Raw genomic sequence first — 24,229 nt, 5'->3', positions numbered from 1 at the left:
CACACTGGAGATTGACACAAGGAAGGAATATGTAAACAAGAATGAGAATGTCACCAAAGAGAACTACAGCACACCATGTGCCTGAGGAGAGGCAGCTTGATCTAATTTGAAATACAAACTCTTGTTCCTTACAGCACAGTTACAGAAAACAATACTATATACATAAACTATAACTAGAAACTTAGAAGCAAGATTTTCTTTACTGTAAAAATCTTGCTTCATAACTGCAAAGCAGGGAGCTCTCAAGACAAAGAACAACAAAAATAGAAATAAAAAAAATGCCTTATACGCTTCTGGCAAGCTCCGGGACAGTCACTCCCAGATGAACAGCTTCTAAATACGGCAATGACATCCACTCACAGCTGGAAATTAGGCTAAATCAGCATGAAACCAAACTGACACAGATGCACTTTTCTTTAGGAATAAATTGGTTTTCTGTCACTGTTATTCTGTAACTAGGAAAGCAACACTAAAGAAGAACAACACAAAAGCCAAAATAGTTCTGCGCCATCCAACACTCCCCAGTTCTCATAAAACCATATTTCCTGTCTTGTGGTCAAGCGTATAACAAAATACTGCTTCATTAAGTAATAAGTAAATCATGTTCTACTTTATATACAGTGCAGTTCATTTTCTAACTGTAACCAGTGATGGAAACATTCTAATGCAATACAATGTATGCTATAAGTGGTAATATGTAATAAATAAGATTTATTAAATATAACATAATGATTGAAGGCCCCTTTCGTTTCCATAGTGTCGTGGTAACATGCTTTGCTTTTTACTTTGGTAATTAAATAATGTACAGTTATTATTACTTTTATTTATTGTTGCCTCATTATGTTACTATTAATATGCTATTACTGAGTTGTAAACTAAAGACCTGCAAAGTTTTTAGTTTAGTTTTCTGGTGTTTTACTCAGCCGTCAAATTTATTTCTGTACATTTCTGCAATAAGACGCTTTAAATAGTTCGGAGTTATGATCAGAGTTTCTTTGGCTTGTTAAAGATTTCAGACATGCTATTGGAGATGTAGTTTGGTCTATATGAAGTTTACTAAAGAGTTCAGAGGTGTAATTTTGAGTTTATTAAGTTCATTAATCCAGTGGAGTAAACCCAGTAAAGTTGGTATACATTTTCCTAGTTTATGGTTTCCGTAGTTGTCTTATAAATAATGGGTGTATTTATAAGCAAGCTGTATCAGGCATGGGTAGTGTTGAAACCCTTTCATGATACAGTTGAAACATCCATTTATAATGCTATAAAGAAGCCTAACCCATTCATTGGAAATACTAATACCTTTAAATAAATAAATAAATACATAAATAAATAAAGTCATCTACTGACACTAGAGTCTAACATTAGCCGGCATAATTTTACCTGTTTGGCAACGAGAGGGTTGCATGTCTAATCTACTGACAATAAGTATTTGTGAAAGCATGTATATCTATGTTTTTGTGTGTTAGAGCCCTGCATCGAGTTTAGGAGTTAAGACCTGAGGTGAACTAGAAGCGGATGAGGTGGAGATGTAGGAGGACAGAGAGCAGTAGTGGAGGAGGCAGATAAAGAACTGGAGGAAAAAGATGATAACAATATAAATGATAATATCTTAAATTATCATATGTAGTTTAAAAGTGCAAGTTTGCAATATTAAAATTAAAAGTAATTTATAATTCACACTTTCCAGTAGTTTTGAAGGTAATTGAGGTGTTTAGAGTAGTAATCAGATTTTTCATTTCTTCCAGAACTCTTAGGAATCTTTATTTAAATAAAACCATTATAAACTCATACAAAGACACAAAAATTTCACAGTGTAAAAAAATAGTGCAAAAAAAAACAAAAAACAGGAAGGGAGAAAGAAAAAATGCCAATTATTTGAAAAAGTATGGAAACTTGTAAAATTACAATATGATTAATTAAAATGATTACTAATAGAATTGTATTGCAGTATAGTAAGATGAGCATGCGTGGCATAACACCTAAAATAAATTAAAGTAACTTTGGACTCCCTAAAGTTTGCAAGCAACTCAAATGGCTGGTTTACCGAGGTAGTGAAAACAAGCTGAGGAGACAACTGAATATTCCTGGGAGTGCTAGGAAACATTTGTCCCAACAGATGTTAGCGATGCATAGCTTCTGGAACTCAAAAGTGTAGCCAGTGTGGTATTGCCTAAAACCTGCATTCGTTCTAATGGCAAGCAGATTGTGTAGAAGTCTATGGGGAAAAGACCTCCAACCTCCATTGAACTATGACCTAAACATTTTCCTCATGTGTTTAATGTTTAAATCACTAGTTTTTACTGAAAACAGCATGATTTAATTATAAAAATCATGACCCCTTTAGAATCAAGAATCTTTAGAATCAATTTAGCTTCTTAGTTTCTGATACCATGTGATCAGAGTGAAAGTAAATGACCAAGTGAGACAGAGAAAAAAAAAATCATCTTTACATTTATGTCAGCTCACCTGGATCCCAGTTTACAGTTAACTAAAAAACTTCAGCAAACAGAAAAACAGAAGCTGTGGTTGTATCAGCGTGAAATGCCTTCAAACAGCTGTTTGCTCTCTAAACGCTGCATTAGCTCTGCCATTAGTGGCTGCTATCTGATCAGACCATGGGTTGGCTTACTGTCAACAATATTCAGCTTTTTGGGTTAGTATCAGACTGATATTCCATCCAAATATTGGATCGGCGCACCCCTACTTTAGGGTGAAAAAGTGAAAAACTGTAGTTTTTCCACATATCCCCTTAATTTGCTGTCTTGGAGGCGAGTACACAAGGAAGCAGGGTAGTAAGAAAATGAATAAACTGCAACATGAAAGACCACACAGAGTGTGTGAGGAATAGCACCCACACAGCTCTCCTGACACAATTAGGAAATGACATCATAGTACTTTGAAATTACAAGCCCATAGCTGGGCTTAATATCCTTTCAGGCTAAAACTCTGGCTTTTTTAGTATCATTGTAATCACAAAACCCACAACATACATCTTTGCTTATGTTGTCCTGCAGCTTGTTGTTGTGCTCTGCTGTTTCTATTCTAACTGCCAGCTATTAGGTCTTGGTAGCATTTGTGAATCCAACCAGAAAGGGGAAAAAAGGAAACCTTTAAGGTAGAGAAGCTATGCAGTGGGCAGTCAAAGGAGCTTGCAAAGAAAAGCGTCTGGACTTCTTCAAGTTACTTGAAGACGTTTCACCTCTCATCCGAGAAGCTTCTTCAGTTCTAAGGTCAAATGGTGGAGAGTCCCAGATATAAACCTAGTGGGAGTATCCCCCCACTACGACTACGATGACCTGGATGACTGAGAACCTTCACAGACATATGCAGTGGGCAGTTATGAACAGAAATCCTCAGAGTATCTTGGGTCTGAGAGCGTCTTATTATTGGGACCCATTAGGGTTGGGCATCTGTGTATCAGTATGTGTAATGCATGAGTAAAACCAAGCTATCTCATCAAAACAAAAGCTATGTTTTTTTTTAAGGGAGAAGGTCCAGTGATGTGCTGGATTATGTAAACTAGTGATTCTAAATTGACTGTAGGTGTGAGGCTGAATGGCTGGCTGTCTCTCCATGTTAGCCCTGTGACAGACTGGTGACCTGTCCAGTGTGTACCCTTCTTCTGCCAGGTCAGCTGGGATAGGCTCAAGCACCCCTGTGAATCGGATAAGCAGAAGAAAAAATGATGCACGGATGGATTTTCAACCAGCACAATGTATTTCAGGGTTCAAATATTATTATTATCTGCAGAGAAAGGAACATGTTTCCCTGTACAATGAAATTCTGCTACCCACAACATGAATAGAAGGGAAAATATTCTGTATGAGGACAAGGACTTCTTTTATTGTTCAGCAGATCTGGCAGAAATAGTTTGTCTAGCGCTTGTGCACGTTCTGTTTTGGAAGCATTTTATTTTTTGTGCTACCAAGAGGAAACTAATTTCCCCTTGTGGGACAATAAAGCATTGAATTGAACTGAACTGATTTGATTTGAACTGAACTGAACTGAATTGAATTGGCATGTTTTTTTCCTCATACCTGCAAAAGTGACCTATTCTGATCCGTATCCTTTAGATTCCTTGTTAGTCCCTTCATGAGGTCTGTTTGTTTTTCTTTTGGTCATGCTAGCAGATTATGAGGTTCTTTGCCAGCAGCGTGTGGGACCTGGTTTACCATATTACATCATCTACTGTGAAAGATAATTGCTGGTTGAAACACATAATCCTATAATCTTATGAAAGGTAGCTTGCCGATCTCCTGCTGAGAAAGTCCTGTCAGATTATTCCACATATTACACATCAGCACTGACTAGAAAGGAGGCACGCAGCCAAAAACCAGTAGCTGTTTACCATTAGCATTTGAGTTAGATTTGGTTGCAACCTGTCATCAGGTGCAAGGTTAATTCAGGCTGATGGGATGCAACAGAATAAACAAAAAAAGTTCAATACCACTTTACAGGGTGGAAACCCATCTAGAGTCATTTGTAAATGCCTCAGTCATTGTAATCTTTTAAAAGAAAATCTAACACAACAGTAAGTCAGTTTCATTTCTCACAAAATTGAATCTTACTGCAGAACAATCGAGTGCAGACACAGAAATCAATGTGAGCTCCAATGTATTCCATTATATTTTTGATGGCAGTTGGGGGATTGTGTTGTGTTTCTTAGGGGCTTTCATTTTAATTTGACCTGTTTCCAAAAGAAGTGGTGAAGTAGCATAGATTATGTGTGTTTGAATTTCACAAATGTTATACTCTGGTACCATCAAAGATCAGTTTTTCTTACGGAGCTGTATACAAGTTCTAATATCAGTAGTACTTGCACTAATACTAATATTAATATCAACACACATGTGTTTTACAGGAAAACACATGTGTGTTGTGTTTATTGTTATGGTACTGTTTATTGTTATGGTACTGCCAGTGTAATCAATCAGAAGTCAGTAGTTACTGCAATTAATGTCATTGTTGTCTTCATCTTAGTGAGATTATGACAGGCAAATTAGTTTTATCTTATATGTTCATACACTACTGCTGATCTCGGTATAATCTGATCAAACACTCTCACACCCACCACACACACACACACACACACATAGAGCCACAGACCCGGCACAAAACAAAACAGATGTAGGTCTAATGACCCACTTGCAGAGTAAATGACAGTTGAAATAGGTTTAGAGCAATCTGAAATCAGATAAATGGGCCTAATCTCGTTCTGGTCGGGACCCTGGCCGGGAAATGGCTCCTGACACCTGAGACCCTGCTTCACGTCAAGCCTCAATCGAGGCTGGCGGCACAAGCCCATACATCTCCATTTTAGATGACAAGACACAAGTCTGAATCCTCAAGCAGGGGAAAGCCTGGGAGGGTCAGCTGTGGTTTAGTGTGAGATTAAAAGGAGAAGAAAAAGAGGTGGCAGTCATGGTCAACCGAGATGTAATGCATGTGTTTTACTAGATAAAGGTGACAAGAGAAATGGACCTGATCTGGGCCTCATTAAGCCAGTTGAAAAGGCTGACTAAACCCGAGTCTTGTTTGCTTGCTTGTTTGTTTCCCCTGCCAGAAGGAATGCCTGAATTTACTGTCAGAGGATTAAAATTTGTTTCATTTGTCCAAACTTAAATTATTGATGGAGAAAAACTTCAAAGTAATCACAGACTGAAGGCATGAAGAAAGACATAATTAATTATAGCTCTAATCACATCATTCTAACTTGTCAAATTGATGAACCAAACTGCAAATGTGAGAAAAGTGTTGAGAAAAATGCTTAAAAATGTGTCCATCGCTGGATTAGTTGACTGAATGAAAAATGTACAAACAAATATCTTGTCAATTAAGGCAAAAACACCAAATGTCTAGTTACGACTTCTCAAATCGGAGGATCTTTTTTCTGTTTTTCTAACATTTAATGATTTAGCAATAAAGCAATTAATCGTATTTAGTTGCAAAAAAGAGAAGCTATTTCCTACATTTTCAGTCCTCTGTCTTCTAACAGAGGCTGTGAAGTCTAATGGAGAACTTCAGAGGACGTGGCACCTGTACTGCACTGAAATGTGCTGCCTGTGATGTCAGATGACAGAGAAATGTCAGTCTCTAATATTCACCCCATCACCTTCAATCACCACCTTAGACACACCTCAAAAGATGTGAGCCAGATAGCAAAGATCAAAGGTAGGAATTGCTGGCAGACAGCATGATGGTGAGGCTGGAAAAAGATCCACAGGTCCATCTGGAAAGAGAGAGATAGCACAGGTAGCACACTGTCAGTGCTGCATATATGAATCTTCATCAACTCTCAGGTCAGATGTTATAGACAGATCGTGTTTAATTGGGATACGCCGTATTAATGAATGTAATTCTTCAAACAATTTACAAGATTCAGGCAAGTGAAAGAACGAAATATAGTTCCATTAAGGTTGATGCTATTTTTTGTAGGATTATGGAGATGTAAGGTTTAGGGTTTTCAAAAAAATGTGTCATTTCCTCAACATTTTAAGGTAATATTGTTAACATTTTTATGAATTTAGCACCCTATGTACTTTAGGCTGGTATTATTGCTGTCGTATATTTTAATGTGTAGTACTGTCTAAAAATCTTTCTATCTATATACTACTAAAAAATCTAAAGGAAAACTTTTTAATAAGAGTATAACATCAAGGCAGTTAAACGTCTGGGATATTAATCTGGGGAGTTAGGTACCAGAGGGTGTTGGCTGATTTGGTGTTTATGAAATTAAGAACAGGTTCACTAGAAGGGCAACAGTGAGATAATCCCCCAAACAGGAATGTTTTTTATGACTGTTTTTTTTCACTATTTTTGCATTTTGCTAGGGTCAGTGTCACTCCTGGTGGAATGAGGTGATACCTGGACAACTCCCCCAGAATGGCACATCAGTAAATGCCACTGCCAGAAGGTTTCCTGTGTCTCTCAGCACAGTCTGAAGTGCACGGAGGAGATTCCAGGAGACAGGCAGTCACTGTAGGAGAGCTGGACAGGGCCGTAGAAAGCCCCAAACACATCGTCATGACCAATATCTGATGTTTTGTGCAAGGAGGAATAGAATGGGCACTGCCTTAGCCCTGCAAAATGACCTCCAGTAGGTCACTCGTGTGAACGTCTCTGACCAATTAACCGACAATGTAGGATCCTTCCATTTCCAACACATTACCCAGTTCTTAACTGTGTAGATATCCAGCAAGATTTTTTCCCCATTAAGATCTGACTTGTTTTCAAAGTGGTCCTTTAATTTTTTAGGAGTGCATTTTGCTTCCAAGGAGCTAGGCGTGCTTGTATGTTTTTTTTTAAATTGGTCTTAGTAATAGTTCCTCAGGCCTTTCCTAGGTGTTCCAGAGTTCTGCTCTGGACCTTGTTTAAAGACAAACAAACAAACAAACAAACAAACAGAAAAACTTATTTTCTGTCCAGGCCTTGTACCTGACCATTTTTAGAGGAGTTTTTTTCTTATTTCTTTGTTAAGCCACTTAACAACACACTGAAATATCCAAGGATAAAAAAGCTATCGAACTCAAGGGATGAAGCATTGTTGTGCATAACAGACAACTTAGCAAAGGTTTGATTTTAAACTGTTTCTTCAGGCACATTGTTATTAGCAGCCTGTCATAAATACACATAATTTGTTCCCATCTCTTTTGCCAGATCTAAAAAACATGATAGCAGTTTGACAGGCATAACATAGCGAGGGTGAATCCGACAAGGCTATTAGCTGAAAATTTGGCACATTGTGACATGGTATGCAGTGGGTCCTTAAATAAAGTGAGGAAACCGGACAAGTGCAGGACAAAAGAAGAAGTGGCAGGTCCTAAAAAACAACAACTATGCAGTAGATGAAAAGTATCTGAAATCAGGCCCTTAAGAAACAGGAATGGCAGCTGTCAAGAAGCAGTTAAGGGTAAAAAGGCTGAAGTGTGCAAAATTACACAAGAACTGGACTGAAAATCAGGGGCAACGTGTCTTCTGGCGTGATGAAATCAAATTTTAACATTTTGGTTCAAATCACTGTCATCATATATGGAGGAGGTCAGGAGAAAGGTATGACACCGAGTGTCTACAGCCATCTGTAAAAAATGGTGGAGACTGTCATGGTTTGGGGCTGCATTTTAACCAGTAGTGCTGGAGATCTTGTTAAAATTGTTGGAATTATGAAGGCATAAAAGTCTCATCGGATTTTGACGTATCTTACAATACTATCTGGAACGTGTCTGATTGGCAATGTCTTCTTTTTTCAGGATGACAATGATCCCAAACACACTGCCATTGGAGTAAAAGCATACCTGGATAGAAAAACACACAATGGAACAGTATGAGAGCCCAGACCACAACATCACTGATGCAGTGTGGGATCATCTTGACAGAGAATGCAACAAAAGGCAGCCGACATCCAAAGAAGAGCTTTGAATGTCCATCAGGAAGCCTGGAGAACTATTCCCAAAGACTACTTAAAGAAATTGCAAGAAAGCTGCCTTAAGATAATTCAGGTTGTGTTGAACTCCGTTTCTACTTTATACGCTATATTTCTGTCTATGTTTGCACAAGTTTAAACACTCATTTATGTATTTATTGACACTTCTGTGAACCTTTATGGTATTTCTATCATATTTATGTGTTACTGCTGCTTCCTCTCTTGCCTCTGTCTATTGTGAATCTACTGAGAGAAACAAGCATGCGATTTTTAATGGACAAGTACCAAAAATCATCAGAATAGAAGCAGGAACATGTGAAAAACCATCTGATAGTCTGCTTACTTGGCAAACTTGGTGTTGAGAGAGACAATAGCCGGGCCTTTTTCCTCATGTCATCTTCCTTTTTTGCATCACAGGACATTACAATGTTATTCTTAAACTATTATTTAATTAAAGCTCAGTTATTTGTCACTGTGAGCAAACATTTCAGAATCTACTGAATGTAAATAATGAAGGGAAAAGCTTTTTTCTTTGCTTAAGGTCACAAAAATATATATACAGAGCAGCTTGATTTCATCGTTTGCTCGTTAACTTGAACGGCAATTGTTTAAATCAAAACCTTTAAATGTGCATCTGCTCCGAGATAAGTCTAGAAGATTTAACAAGGTTAGAAAAATACAAGGCTCACAGATTAATGAAGCCATAAATCGAGGGTAAAACCACAGCTCTTATCAGATAAAGACACACTGAAGTTTATTACTCTAGCAGAGCACTTTTCCCATAATGCACTAGGAGTGATGACCTCTGAAACAGTCTGTTTATTATATAGAGGGAAAAAGACCTGTTTTGAGTGCAGACATAATACAGACTTGGAACTATTTCCATTTATTTTTAGGCCACCTGTCTTCCATTAAAAGGCCGTGGCTCTTTGTAGATGTACGTGAACAGCTGGTGTGTGTTTAAAAAGACACTTAAATTTGTCTCACTCAACAAAAGGATTGAGTTTTATGTACTTTTATTAGCTTTGTTAGCTTTGTGATTAGTTATGTGGGGGGATGATTTCAATTATTAACAGAGATGCATGAGGTGTTATGATTTATTATTTTAATTAAGACATTAAATGTGACAGATTAGTGGTGACAATTAAATGCTGACTTAAGCATGTTACGATTTGATGAATCTACGCGTGCATATAAGCGCCGTGTTTGAAAAGCAAAGTAAACTTCTGCTACTGTTATATAAGCTTTACACTCTCAATCTCTGCACAAACATAAAGCAGACAGACTGATGCTTTCTGGCCAACTCTCAGTGGCTCATTAGCTCATGTTTATGAAAAGTGGGAAATAGCATCCTCTCACAACTGCCTTCAACTTTACTTTGCTGTGTTTTCTCGTCTAGAGTGCCTAATGCACAGTAAAGTATCACATTCCAGGGCAAACAACCAGATATGTTCCAGTTACTCATTAGAGCTAAACAGTAACGGGATGATGACTCAAGACTAATATTGCCTTCCAAGTTAATTTCAGCAGAACATTCAGTCGCTTGAAGGAAATGGACACGATTTCGCATGACATTTCAAACCACCTCTTACAGAAATCATATACTGAGAACAAGACGGGATGATCATAAAAATTCTGAGCGAGTTGCTCCAATTTCACGGCCATGACTCTTGTATAAAGTTTAAGGTGACAGTGTATACACACGGACATCAGTGTCACTTTTTCCCCCTTTCATTATAATTAATCACATATCTCCGGGGCACACGGAGAGCGCAAGGGAAGCAAGTTGAAGCCAGGATGGCTGTAATCTGACATTGATGTACAGCAAAAATGGAAGTCCTCGTTCACCTTCCCTTTGTTCCAGGCAGAGGGAAGTGGTGTGTGAAAGGGTGTAATTAATGAACCTACAAATAGCTCCGGTTTCATTTAATGACAATCTATGTGTTAAGAGGCAGTACCCTTTGTTACTGTGGGTGTGGGAGTGCTGGCAACACTGGCTCCCAATAGAGCTCTGACAGGTAATTCTGCATTTTGAAATGGTAATGAAGCAGAATACATCACCGGATTACACCTAAGGGACTAACGTGTTGAGCGTCCTTCAGGGTGCAAAAATGTAACACTCTTGATCATCAACGAGGCCACTGGCAAAACAGTATCAGTGGGTGAGAAGGTCGAGAACTGTGTCTGTGTGACTTACCCCAGGGCTTAGCCAGTGCAGCCAATTTCTAATTGCCGCTTTAAATGGGGCAAATGAAGCTGGCATGACAAATTGCGTCAAAACAAGTCTGTAGGCTGGCACTCAGTTAATTTGTGAGACACAGATGTATTTTGTGCCAGGAAGAGCTCACGCGTAATGAATATCATTTCCCAGGTAGCAGCTTGCAAATGATGCATTTTACTGCAAACTGTGCACAGTGCAGTGCAAGACAGGCGAAGCGCTCCTTATCTCATTTAAAGTGAACCTGGACATCGCGGTGTCTCAGTGCTTCTTACTGCTAATGCATACAGTGTGCTCAGTGTTGAGGAAGCTACTTTGAAAGCATAGTTTTGCTATGCTAATTACCTCTTTCTTCACTCTGGAAGTAGTTGAATTACAGCAAAGTGACCCTGGGGAGAAATCTAGTTGGGTAAACTAAATTTATTTAGAAAAAGTAGGTCAAAATACCTTAGCAAAAAAAGATCAAACCTATGTGATGGCAATAAAATGCTACCTGGTTCTCACCTGTTCACAGTTAAAACATGAATGAAAATATACTATACTATTTATGGGGAATGAATTTTTACTTGTATGAGTAGCATTTAAAACATGTTACTCATGTGTTTTATATGTTGGGCAGTCATGAATTTGGCTAAATATGAATATAGTGATTTCTCTGAGCACAGCCGACTCATTTGCAGCAGTGCTGTTAGCTGTCTGGTAAATGCATTGCCTGGGCAAGCCTTCACAGCTGTTAGGATGAAAGACAAAGGGGGCGGGGCTGGTCATGGGTTTCAATTACAGTGGAGAAGCAATGCTAACATAAAAATAAAAACTAATTCCTTTCCTTTTATGGCCACAGACAGTTTAAAGTTTCACCGTTAAGTTCATGTAAACTGGCCAAAACGGCACTAACAGTACAGTACTATTGTAGTTAATCTACTAGCATAAACCCCCAATGCTGAATGTGCATTCGGGGTTTATTAGCTTCTCCTTTAATTACTGATACTGTGATTCTGATTAATTAGATTGTTAGCTCAAATTAGATGTTTTCTTCTTCAGAGGGATTTTACACAATCAGTGTTTAATTAATTTTTCAGTTCACACAATTTCTAAGACCATATCTTATTCTCTTATCTTTTGGTCCAGAAAAAGTTTCTGGCACCATCGCTGCCCATCTATTTTCACAATATGCTTATCTCAGTCCCTGAAAGAATCTCATTGTTCTTCCTCTAATCCTCCAAATCTGCAGCATGACTCAGAAGTTAACCAGACTCTCTTGTGCCAATACAATTCTGTTCTGCATTATCCTCCAACAGGAGCCACACGTCATTTTTCCCTCTGAAACAATGCACCCAAAATGACTCCTTGTCTGCCAAACAGCTGATAAAATACCCAGCTGTGAGTTTTAATAATGCTCGCTGGCAAACACGAGTCAAGGGACCAGTGAAAGATATAATAACACACTTTGTTATAATGAAGCTCGTTATCTTATACAACAGCGAGTGACCTGAAATAGAAATGGTTAGCACTGCACAATGAGTCCTTGTTGTACCTAACTCTGTTCTATAGCTTGGACAATAACGAAAGAGTTGACCTCCAGTTCTTGGAGAACCAAAAATATAATAAACACTTCTTACTTCATGTGTTTGTCTTGGAAAACTACAGAAAGGCAACATAAGAGTTCAAATTAAGCTTTTTTGATCTGAGCTACTGCGTAGCGTGTGTCGGTGACAGCTTCTAGACATGTTATTCTTAATCTCTGACCTGGTCCAGTCATTCAAAACCTTCGAAGCCAATTGAGATGAATCCATAGGAATGTAATGCATTCCTGGGAGTGGCTGACTAGTGGGAGATGCCTATTAACCTTCACGGTCACGGGAATCCAGTCATTATGGAAAAAGATGCTGGCAGCTTTAATAAAAAATCATGGCAAGCTGTGACATTCTTGCACAAGTGTGGGTGCTTTTCAGCAGGTCCCTAATCTCCGAGGTCTATTTTGGACGTCACATTGGACCCCAAGGCCCCCTTACCCTTGTGTCTCACTCTGTCTCCATCTGACCAACTGTGCACTGTCACATAATACACTGTCTGCCTTTAATTACTGTCTGGAAGTATCGGGGTTAAGGGTCGCATTCCATTGGGAGTCTGTGTGCATTTGTGTGTGTGCGTGAGTGGCTAGACCGGAGCGTGTTCTTTGTATGACGGTGGGAGCATTGAGGGAAGTGCTGAATTCCACAGCACTTTTACCCCCTTGCTCATTGCTTATCACACATCCCGGACCAGTGGCCACACTGTTGCACATCGGACTTGTTTTGAGAGTGCAAATAGTTTGCTAGGAGCCACAAAGAATGTGTCAGAGCTGTGATTACAAGTGTCTAATTTAAGTGTGCGACAAAACATTTTAATCCACTGTGATATGCAACCCAAACTCAAAAAGGATTTGTTGCCCTTAAGGTTAAAGCCCTGCTATCAGTGGAGCTCAACTTCTAGTATCCCTGACAAGAGAATTTTGAATGTGTATTGAAAACAATCTGTGCTTTGCAAAAGCCACTAATTTGACCTCTTATCTACAAGTGAAAGAGGTACAAATATTTTCACATGGAGACAAGAAGAAAAACCTTAGCTGTTTACTTCAATAGGAAACAATTTCAAAAATATGTCCTGTACTCATACTGTCTAAAATGCGAGGCCAATAGGGTGTTATTATATGAGGGAAGAAACAAAAGAGGCTGGTCAGAGATATGAATAAAACTCAAACACCACACCCTGCAATTTGACTCCAAATATTATTGCTTAAATCAGCCGTTGGCCTTTCATGCTCTACTGCCATCAGCAAGCCACGAGTCCAGCTAGACTATAAATTAAAGCAAACAAACTTAGGTGTCGGGCCACCGTAATTGAGTTTTGTGTCTGTTGCTATATTTCTGTATCTGCTGAATTGTTATGCGGAATCATAAAATGCAATGACTAAACACAATAATGGTTTCACGATGGCAGGATAGGCAAGCGCAGGGGTCGATTTGAATACACTTTAGTTGAGATTTAGCAGCTCTGCCTTCGGCGGTGCGACCAGCATCATTTTTTATCGAGTTTTTATTAAATGCTCTGAGTCGCCAGCAGTATTCCACACAGGCAGAAACTGCATATTGTTGAATGCTGATGCACTGTTCCCAGAAAACATAATCTAGCAACTAGGCAGAAATAGGCTGTTTATCATGGGATCTGTTGACTAAACTGTCTCAGACCATTAGGCAGATCCTTGTGAAACTGATTACTAAGAGGGACAAAAACATGAAATGCAAATGCTTACAGTGACTGAGGTGAAAATCCATGATGCATATTCCACTCAATCAGGGAAAACAATGTAACACTCATAGTGAAGATTTGGGTATTTTTGTTACAATCAGGTGCACAAAGGAACATCAATCCAATTCATGGGCTGTTCAATAATATATGCATAAATAAAGCTTTTGAATAATAAATGATGCACTTAAAGTGAAAGCAGGAGGAGTCTATTGATTAGGCCTCTTACATCTGTCATATGACCCATAGATTATCACATGATCTGCACAGATTGCCTTACACTCTATACTCCATTCGCAGAAACATAGTGAAGAAAGGCCCATGTTCCATTACAAAAAAAAAAAGGAAAGAAAGAAATGGGTTGATGCACTGATGAGGTGATCCCTATGGTTTATCAGATTCCCTTGAACTTGACCATACACTGGATAATGTGTTGCTGGTGGCTTTTAATGGATACATTTTTGATTGTTTGGGTGATATCTGTTTTTTGTAGCATCATACTTGGAGGTATACATTATCAGTTGCATAAAACAAAAAGATATGACTCATTGTACATAGGGGATTATTACATGCAAGCGAAATACTAGTTTGTTCATCAGTGCAAATACCAGCTCACTGCAGCTACATAGCCATCACTTGCTAGCTGTGGTTGGGGACTCTACAGTCTATACAGCAATATACTTCAGCTGAGTAACACCCTGATGTTCAGTTCAATTAAATGTACTTTTATTTACGTAGAACAACTTCATAGTTGCCCAGAGGCACTTTGTAAGGTAAACCCACTGCAATATTAGATGTTGCAAGATATGAAAGATAAAAAACGAAAATATAGAGACCAAGGAGAAAACAAAACTATGGGCAAGAGAGAGAAGTTAATTCATGACATGCAGTAGAAGCAAATAAACACACCAAGAATGAAAAAGCATGAGTAGAAATGCTCAGTACATCATGTGAAACCCGTGCTAAGCCATGGGTTATCTGATTAAGCTTTAACTATAAGTTGTAAACCAAAGCGGGATAGATGACAATTGTAAAGTGAGGGCTGTAGTTGGATCTGTCTTATACTGTAACTACTCAACAGGAAACTTTATTAACCACACATTTTTTAAAATATTGTACTTCTTTTCTGTAAACAACTTGGTCTAAGGAGCTAGGAAAGAAAAGCGTCTGGACTTCTTTCCAAGCTCCTAAGACTACGATTTACCTGGATGACTGAGAACCTTCACAGACATGTAAACAACTTGGTTTATATTTAAGAACTAGAAGCTAGAACCAAGAACTAGAACCTTTTTCTTGTTTGATGACATTAGTTCCATTTCGTATCCACTCTATCTTGTCTCAATGTTTCTTTACATTTCTGTCTCTGTGTCAGGTCTGAGTTTCACAATACGTTCATTTATGTGAGTGTGTCTTCTGCTCAGTTACTTCTTGTTCTACTTTGGTCTTTTGTCCTCTGTGCATTTGTATTTAGTTTAACTCCCTTGGCCTCATCAGGCTGGATTTGTTCTCTTTCGTTTTCCTTGGTGTCCCACACTTGTCTGCATTTGTCCTTCCCACGCTCCCCTGTCTATGTCAGGTTAACCCTTCTTCCCCACTCAGTTGTGTCTTCCAGTGTCATTGCAGTAACCGTGGCCTCCTGTGAATTGTATTGTTTACTTCCCCTGCCCCGTCATGTCTGTAGTTTCCAGCCGTGTGTCCCACCTGTTGCCTTTCCTCTCATTATCCTGTGAGTATATATATTGATTCTGTTTCCCGTTATTCTTTGTCACATCGTCCCTCAACCCTTATTGCTGTGTGTTCCTCTGTTCCTTTGTTTTGCTCTGGCCTTGCGCCGTGTTTATTAAGTTACCTTCAGTATGTTACCAGTAATAAAACTGTTCACATCTCTCTCCTGTGTTCAGCATATTGGTTCCATGGCCTGCCTGCTGCACAGCAACATATGAGACAGAGGGCTGGTGTGACTGAAGAGGGTGCTACGGATAGCGTGAGATGGAGGTAGATGATCCTCTGTGGCGACTGTTAAAGGGAGCAGCTAAATCATTTTAAAGATTTAGTAAATTCATGGACATGCAACCTCTTTGTTGGGAGCAATACAGTGTTTCCTTTGGTTTTGATTGTGACAGGCAATATTCACAAAAAGAGACACTTGTTTAGCTTCCTTGTATGATTTATGACAGTAACATATTTATATTTTGTTACTGAAAACACAATTTAAGTTGGTAAAAACATCTTAAACACACTACATGTTATAATGTCTGTGATTCATTTTCTTTGATCTAGTTTCACTCACAACACAACAATGGAAAACAGCAAAACACACACGCACAAAAAGTCATAGGAATAACTGGCAGTCTCTATGACAGGTTTGCTTATTGGTATTTCACGCCTGTTTAGTTTGTATTTTTGCCCCACTGATAATTATAAAAAATAAAAAAACAAAACAAAATCAGCTCGAAGACAAGGTGGTGACGTTGTGAGTAGTTTGTGGTGTTCTACTAAAAAAAGGGGGGATGATAGAAAAAGAAAGTTTCCCTATGAAGTCCCATCTAGCTGATATAGTACACTGTAAAGCTGCCACTTTTTCCCCCCTTATCTAACCAAGGCTTACGTACCTTCTCTCCCACCGAGTTGCCTTATCCTCCTCAAGCATCTGTTTTTGAAGCCAGGCAGCTTAAGCGCAGATTAATGGAGAGTCCTAGAGTTTTTGCCATGAGGGCACAAACAGAAGTCTTGGCTTGAATTTTGGCATCAGAACCTGCATGCAGAGAGGCCCCATTATCAGTAACACATCTTTTAGACTGCTGAGACAGCAGGTTTGCTCACACCACCTCTTTGACTTATCTCAGTGTTGTACTTTTTAGCTCTTCGGGCGGCAATGCCTTGAATCGAGTACCAATGGATGTTTTCTATTTCCCGTCTCTCTCTCTCTCTTTTTTTGGTTTGTTTTAGTGGTTTGTGATACATTGTTGTAAATGTGCTGTAATAAGATAGTTGTCCTGCACTTTCATTACCGCTTTCATTATCTTGAGGAAATGCTGAAACAGCTTCTGTTGTAGACGGTGCTGCACTATAGGCCTACTGGCGTGTATTACCCAATCAATACTCACCTTAATCTAATTTAGTGGGAAGTAGTGAACTCTTTCACTTTATCCCTTCCCCCTTCTCATTGAGCTTGGCTCTGGTAAAAAGGCCTCTCATTCTCTCATTCTGCTGCAAGGCTTTTCATCCTACAGACAGATACAATGTTCCTGAAGCCCTGCAGTGACTGTTCTCACGCTTTCTCGCTCACTGCTTTGAAAAAAAAGTGGGGAAAAAAAGAGTTTTTTCCCCTCTTTCTTTCCCCAGGAAATAAAAGGGTTGAGTGGGAGTGGATTTTAAAGGGGGGGCATCAGCAATCCAGTCACCACCCCTTCCTCAAATGTTGCTGTGACCCTGTGAGTTGTGTCTTCACGCCAATCGCAGGAAAATGTGCCGAATGAAACAGTCTTTTTTTAAGTGAGCCAAAGCGAGCGGAGTACGAAACGGTAACCCTGACATAGTGAACGTGACTGGCCTACCATTCATGATGTTTAATCAGAGATTAAATATATACCGCATTACTTTTCCCACTCTGGCACAATGACAGCTCCTTCATCATCCTGTGCTATTTCCAGGAAATATATACTTAGAGAAGCCCCCCTGAGGTCAGGTCTAACTATGTTTATATTTGTTGATTATCTGTTTTCGTGCTGCTCTTGCTGATTTATTTACATCATTTTTTATCAGTCTTGAAGTTTTCTTTTATTTTTAAGCCTTGCTTTCTGCATTGTACAAGCAATTGTGAAACCATCACAGGACCAATGTCTGCGTGACTGCCAATTCAAAGTGATCTTGTATTAGAAGTAAAACTATTAAGTTTAAATGCACTGGAAACATTCATACGAACACAATAACTCAGCTCCTCTATTTTTGTTGACTGATTGACTTGTTGACAATCGACTATCAAAGAAGCCCTGTGCTTATTAGCTTATAACTTCAGACTTTCAGTGCCTACTGCTTTTAGGGATGGGTGAGCTCACTGCATTCAATCAGTATTTGCTGTTGGAGACTTTTTTGCTTTTCTCTATGCTTTTGTCAGACTTTTTTTTTTTCTCCATGCGTCAATCATGTAACGTATACACAGTATGGAGCCAAACTAAGTGGCGGCGAGTGGGGGCGCAAGCCAGTGTACTCCTAGAACTGGTGTCATGCCTGGATAAATGGGAAAGGTTGCATCAGGAAGGGCATCTGGCATAAAACCTTTGCCAAATCAAACATGCACATCATCGAGAATGAGATTTACACACTGGACTGGTTTGGGCCCATTTTGGCAATGACTGCCTCTGATGTTGTTGGCCAGCAGGGTGCAGATGGAAATTGTGCTACTGTTGGTGGAAAATGAAGAGGGGGAAGGCATGTTTGAAGGAAGTGAGAGAGAAAGAAAGGCAGGAGTGAAGCAGTGAGAGTAGGGACTTCAGGTAGCTGATATGATGGAGAGAAGAAAGGTAGATATAGTGTGTGTGTGTGTGTGTGTGTGTGTGTGTGTGTGTGTGTGTGTGTGTGTGTGTGTGTGTGTGTGTGTGCAGATAGAAGGGAACCAAGGGCAGATGGATCCAAACCATGTTCTACCACAATATAGACTGAAGTATGGGTAAACCTGAAGTAAGTCTATGTGAATAGTTCTGTGATATTAGGACATTGTCAGACAGGATCATGACTTTGAAGCTGGAAATTGAAGGGGTGATGCTAAATGCTGTCAGTGCAAAGGTCTGACAAGAGGGATTCAGAAGAGAAAGAGGAATTAGTCAGAATAATTGGATAAAAAGGTAGAAAGTGTCTCCAAAGGGGAGAGAGGAGTGATTGGAGTGGATTTCGGTGTAGATGTAGGTGAAGGGAACAGGGGTGAAGAAAAGCTGTTGGGTAGGTGTGGTGTTAAGGAGAGAAATATGGAAGGAAAGAAGGCAGTGGAATTTGTGAAAAGGATGAGAATGGCTTTTGCGAACACATATTTCAAGGAACAACACAGTGTGACATATAAGAGTGGTGGAAGGTGCACATAGGTGGAGCTAGATTCAAAAAGGGCAATGCAAAAAAGAGACTGAAGACTGCAGGGGGGTGTCAGGGGACGATGTAGCTTGGCATCGTCAGATGGCAGTCTGCCGAATGACTTATGGTCTTGAGTTTTGGTGATGGACTAATGACAAGAAGACTTTTCTGATTGGGCAGAGAGCAGTAAAACAAAGAGGGTAGTTGAAATGACTAACAGCTCTAAAAATAATTTATTTTCAATAAAAAACAAAACAAAAAACCCCAAAAAACATGACACACACAAAAACACATTCTATTATCTTTTTATTTTGCTAGGGGCAAATAAACTCTGCCTGCCTCTAATTTCCTCCCACAGGCCGCCCTTCGTCATTTACGCCTTGGTCTCACTAACAAATGCTAGAGCGCTAAACATGTCTCATGCATCTGCTTCCACTTCAGCGTGCCCCTCTGCAGCCTGCCCTTTATGTCTGCTCCCACCTGTGTCTCCTGCTGACCTCACATAAAACCTCTCCATGCCATTGCCTCAATGACACTCCAATCCTCCTGCTGGTGTCCTCCCCTGCGGTGACCGCCTCTCTAGTTTTATACTGGGTCCTGTATCGGTGCAAGTCATTCCTTTAATTGGGTAAATACTAAAATTTCAAAATAGAAGCATAGGAGTGGGGTTACATCAAGGATTGGTGCTGAACCCCTTCTTGTTTCCAGTGGTAATGGAAGATGAGGTCAGACAGGAGTTTACATGAACTATGATGTTGACAACATTCTTATCTGCAGCAAGAGTAGGAAGCAGGTGGAAAAGATTTACAAAGCAGTGGTAAGATCTGGTTTGATTTGGCACTAACAAAGAGATAGAGGTGGAGCTGAAGATGTTGAGATTTTTACTGGGAGTGACCAGTATGGACAGGACTAGAAATGTACATTTTAGAGGGAAATCTCAGACAAAGGTAGAGATGCTGGGCCAAGATGGTTCGGACATGTGCAGAGGAGCACTAATGCATGTTAAATATGGAGTTACCAGGCAGGAGGGAAGAAAGAATATCACAGAGAAAATTTGTGGATATAGTAAAGGACAACATGCAGAGGGCTGGTGTGACAGAAACGGATGATATGAATAGGGTGAGACTGAGCTAGATGATCCACTGCAGTGATTTCTAAAGCAACCTGCTGTATAAGGGAAATGAAGAAGAAGAAGACAGTATGGAGCCAAACCTATGTGTAATAAAAGCAAGCCTGAAACATCATCCATCCAGCGACAGTATTTAATTTTGCTTCAGGTTCCCATGTGTCTTCATATGTGGCCATTTGTATACAGGACGGAAGAATGCAAAAGCCTCACTTGATCTGATTTTCACTGATTTTTTTGCAGCACTTAGTGGATGCTGATTGCAGTTCAAATTACCACTACACATTCTCACTGTAAAAAAACTAGTTACCATTCAGAATAATTTTTGAAATATTAAGTGAATGACATTATGCTGCATTTCCATTAGGTTTTTCAGCAATCAAGCCAGTCTGTGGAACCAGATTGCCCCAGTGGGTTGTGTGACTGTGAAGCGAGATTTATAGCCCAGTAAAGGTGTTGAATGAGCAAATCAATAGATTTGTGTCTGATATACTGTGTTGCATTCAGAAACACCTCCATGTAGCGTTGTTCTACCTCCACCTTTAAGACAGACAATTCCTCATAGTTATTTTGTGAGACATGACATTGACAGCACACCTACAGCCTTTTTGTGTCATTTTGCAAATACCTGAAAAAACAACAAGGCAGAAATTATCATTTCTTTACCATATTGTAGAATTATATTATTAACTATTGCTGGTGCATTCATAATCTTTATTTAAACAAGTGAATCAGTTCAAAACTAGAATTAAAAAGCTTTTGTTGAAGATTCCCATTCGGTATTAAACTAGCTATATTTAAATTTACCAAAGCAACAAATTATGCTTTGTGAAAATCTACATTAGGGATTGTGCTGATTAACAAACCCTGTTTTAAAAACCACAAAAGCAACAGAAGTTGATTATGAATTAATTATGGATTGTATAAAATCCTAAACAGCATGTTTTAGATTACTGGAATCTTACTAAATGAATAATGTACAGTATACAACTGGACAGTAATCTAAAAGGGACACTATATGGGGCAATAATTATAGCCCCCCCCCCCCCCCCCGTCGTGTCATCAAAAGAAATATCAGTATTGATTGGTTTCCTGGGTAACAGGATCTGTTTAGTATAGCAATTTTTCTAGCGATACTAAAAGCAAAGAAATCCTGCTTATCATCCCTTTTACTGGAAAGTAACTCAGGTGTGATGTCACTACAGAGATCCAACATTCGAATTCCAAGGCATCTGCATGGCGGCATTACTACACAAACCATACACAGTAAAATTAGATCTCTTTATGTCCAGTAGAAACAGAGTTAAGTATTAGTATATCCATGTTGGTATGGTTTTAAGATAGACTTCAGAAATTCACTCACCCATTCTGCGATCAATCACCCATTCTGTGCTCAGATGTGATTTGCAAGCATAGATGGAAGAAAGGTTATAGCACTATACAACATAAATGTGTAGCGACTGCAGTGAAGTGGACTTCACACCTGGCATGTAAAAGCATCCAGATCAAAATGCCCCAGAGATGAAAAGCGGGTATATCCATCTGTGCCATACACTGTACACTGTAATGAAGCAGCTGTAATGCCTCCCTCTACCAGTCAGTCTCCACAGTCTCTATTAATATGCAAACATCTGCCTCTTCTTTTTACGAGGTGTGAATCTTAAGTTTCCTCAACAGCATCTGTAAGTCAACAGTGCTCAGTTGGGGTTTGGCCCGCTAAACATTAGCAGCTGTTGACCCTACGGATGTGGGCTGTATGTAACAGTTACCACACCGGTCCTCTGTGTCCATTTTCACAGAAACCTCTTTATCTCTTTCACTGTGTTAAGCAGACGTGCTGCTTGATAAGGGGAGAGTCTCTAATCCACAGATGTCTAAAACACTTTGAGGTGACATCAAAGCTTTGTTACCAGATTCAACTCAACAGTTTATGAAAGTTAAGTTGGATTTAAATGTGCCTTCACCAGCTGCTATGTGAAACCGTTCTCTCAAGGTGACTTATTGCTCTCAGACATAAACACTGTATTCTTTTTCTTTTTCTTTCCCAGCTGATGAGCAATTGCATTGAAAGAGGAGAAAGAAAAATGCAATGCAAAGGAGATCTACTCACCAGCCAGTGACAAGCTCCTGCTCTTTCTAACCCGAAGGAAAAAGCAATATTATGTGAAGGTAGTTATCTGTACCTCCACCACTCCACCTGTCCACCTCCCTGTTTTGTCATTTATATCTCAGTTTGGAGAGTTTTGTTTGCATCAACTTGACTTCTGTCGCCCTGTCCCGCTACATAAAGGTGCGCGTCTCTCTGCTTCACCTGTCATCCACAAACTAGACCCCAAATTTAAGTGTGAACCGCACACTTCATGTCATAGGAGCTTTCTGTGTGGATCGTCGAGATGTGCTGAGCATGCGGAGCAGATTAGATGGTCAGTTAACTGTCTGATTGGAGGGAAATTCTGCTATTTCTTGATAGGTTTTTCTTGTTTGTTGTTCCTGGTGATTAGACACCCAAATTCGTTCGCTCTCCGGTTTTGATGATGATGAATATGATGCACTAGCAGCAATTCAGGCTGTGAATCTGCATGTTAATTTTGCATTTGCAATGAGCTAATTTGGCCTAATGCACTAGGAAAAATCCATCTTAGCTCTTTCCAGGTCACACATCCTTTTATTGGATGATAAAGTCAGAGAAGTGAAAAGACCAGAGTAGCTGCAATAAAGTAGGGTAAAAACAAAAATGAGAAATCCTTTGCATATATTACGTTTTAACAAATGCGAAAATATTACTGATTTACTAATATTTACTCCTAGATTACTCTTGACGATGCATCGGAAGTTAGAAAACTAATTTTAGACATACACTCTGTTTTTTTTTTTTCTTTTTCTTACTAATACAGGATGAGTTACTGCAGATGAGTCACTTCACAATAAAAGCCAGTCAGGGGATGTACTGGGATTGTACTGCTACAGCCACTAAAACATTTTTCATGTAAAACAGAGAGAAGACAGCAAATTAACATGTCAACATGAGGCAGAAATAAGAAGGATCCTTACTAAAAAACAAAAATCATTTAATACTGCTTACAGGGAAATCAGAAACAGGCCTGGATTTCATTATAATCTGACAAGACTTGATCAAAGGTAAAAAAAAAATTAATCGCTGTAGGTTTGGTTTCATTATTAAGTGAGTGTATCCATGACATTGCCCCTAGACCTGTTTGCATTCAAAAGTAGAAACAGCTGTACAATATACAGTTAAAACTACTGATCTCTGAATCGCACTATTAAATCATGGAGCAGTCTACATGTGCAGACCGAGTTTGCTCAGCTGTCTTGTTTTCATGAAGATACTGTGATTCAAAGTGAACCACTAATGATTTTGTCCATGACACATATTTAGGAGTTTAGCTAGGCTAATGAAAGCAAACCGCTCTTTCAGAGGTCTAAGAATAAACTTTAATGCTTCAGTTAAATATGCCCAAATTTCCCAAAAGACTCTACTTTCAATAAAAGTTCATCTATATTTATTGTAAATGAAGCGGTCATTAACAAACTTCTTTCAATTGATTCTTTCTTTGTGCACTGAGGCGTTGCCATATTTAAATAGAGGAAGGCTAGAAGAGAATATTTTTGCACCACAGAGTACTCCCATTAAATGACATCATATTCCTTGGCTGTTATACGACCGTGCAGTGCAGTAATCACGTCTAATGATTCCCCTGCCTGCTTATATCACTGCAGATCCACCACTATGTATAATAGGAAGTAACAAAATTTGTGAGCTGTGAGTTTCTGTTCCCTTTTTCTCTCCACAGGTAGGGAAATAGTCAAAACATTAGGCCATGCAATGCATTTCCAAATGGGTCTGTGTTTTGTACTTGGATTATGTCTATCTGGAGACATATCCCACTTCCTTGCATTGTGAGAAGTGGTGGTTGCATGAGTCTTATAGAGCACTTTCATCCAGGTGACTGGAGTTTGTGTTGTGTCATTATTATTATTACTAATATTTTGTGTTGTTTTTAGATTTAATTGTTGTTTAACTTCATCATTAGTTGCTGTGTGGCATCATTATTTGTAAAACTACTCCTATGTTTAGTTGTCTCTTGCTACTTGGTCA

At 39.2% G+C, this 24,229-nt stretch overlaps 1 long non-coding RNA gene across 2 annotated transcripts; it reads left to right on the top strand.

Annotated features, from left to right (window-relative positions):
* The first annotated feature begins 8,432 nt into the window (after positions 1 to 8,432).
* Positions 8,433 to 23,207, top strand: LOC113011411 (uncharacterized). 2 transcript variants are annotated; one of them, XR_003270539.1, is made up of 3 exons: positions 8,433 to 8,495; positions 15,824 to 15,917; positions 22,161 to 23,207. It is a non-coding gene; the product is annotated as an uncharacterized LOC113011411 (long non-coding RNA). The 2 variants fall into 2 exon arrangements; XR_003270538.1 differs by lacking the exon at positions 8,433 to 8,495 and adding an exon at positions 15,141 to 15,648.
* The last annotated feature ends 1,022 nt before the right edge of the window (positions 23,208 to 24,229 follow it).

This window comes from Astatotilapia calliptera, chromosome 18, assembly GCF_900246225.1.
Source record: "Astatotilapia calliptera chromosome 18, fAstCal1.2, whole genome shotgun sequence".
In the NCBI taxonomy this organism is placed as follows: domain Eukaryota; kingdom Metazoa; phylum Chordata; class Actinopteri; order Cichliformes; family Cichlidae; genus Astatotilapia; species Astatotilapia calliptera.
This window is presented reverse-complemented; position numbering and strand designations above follow the sequence as displayed.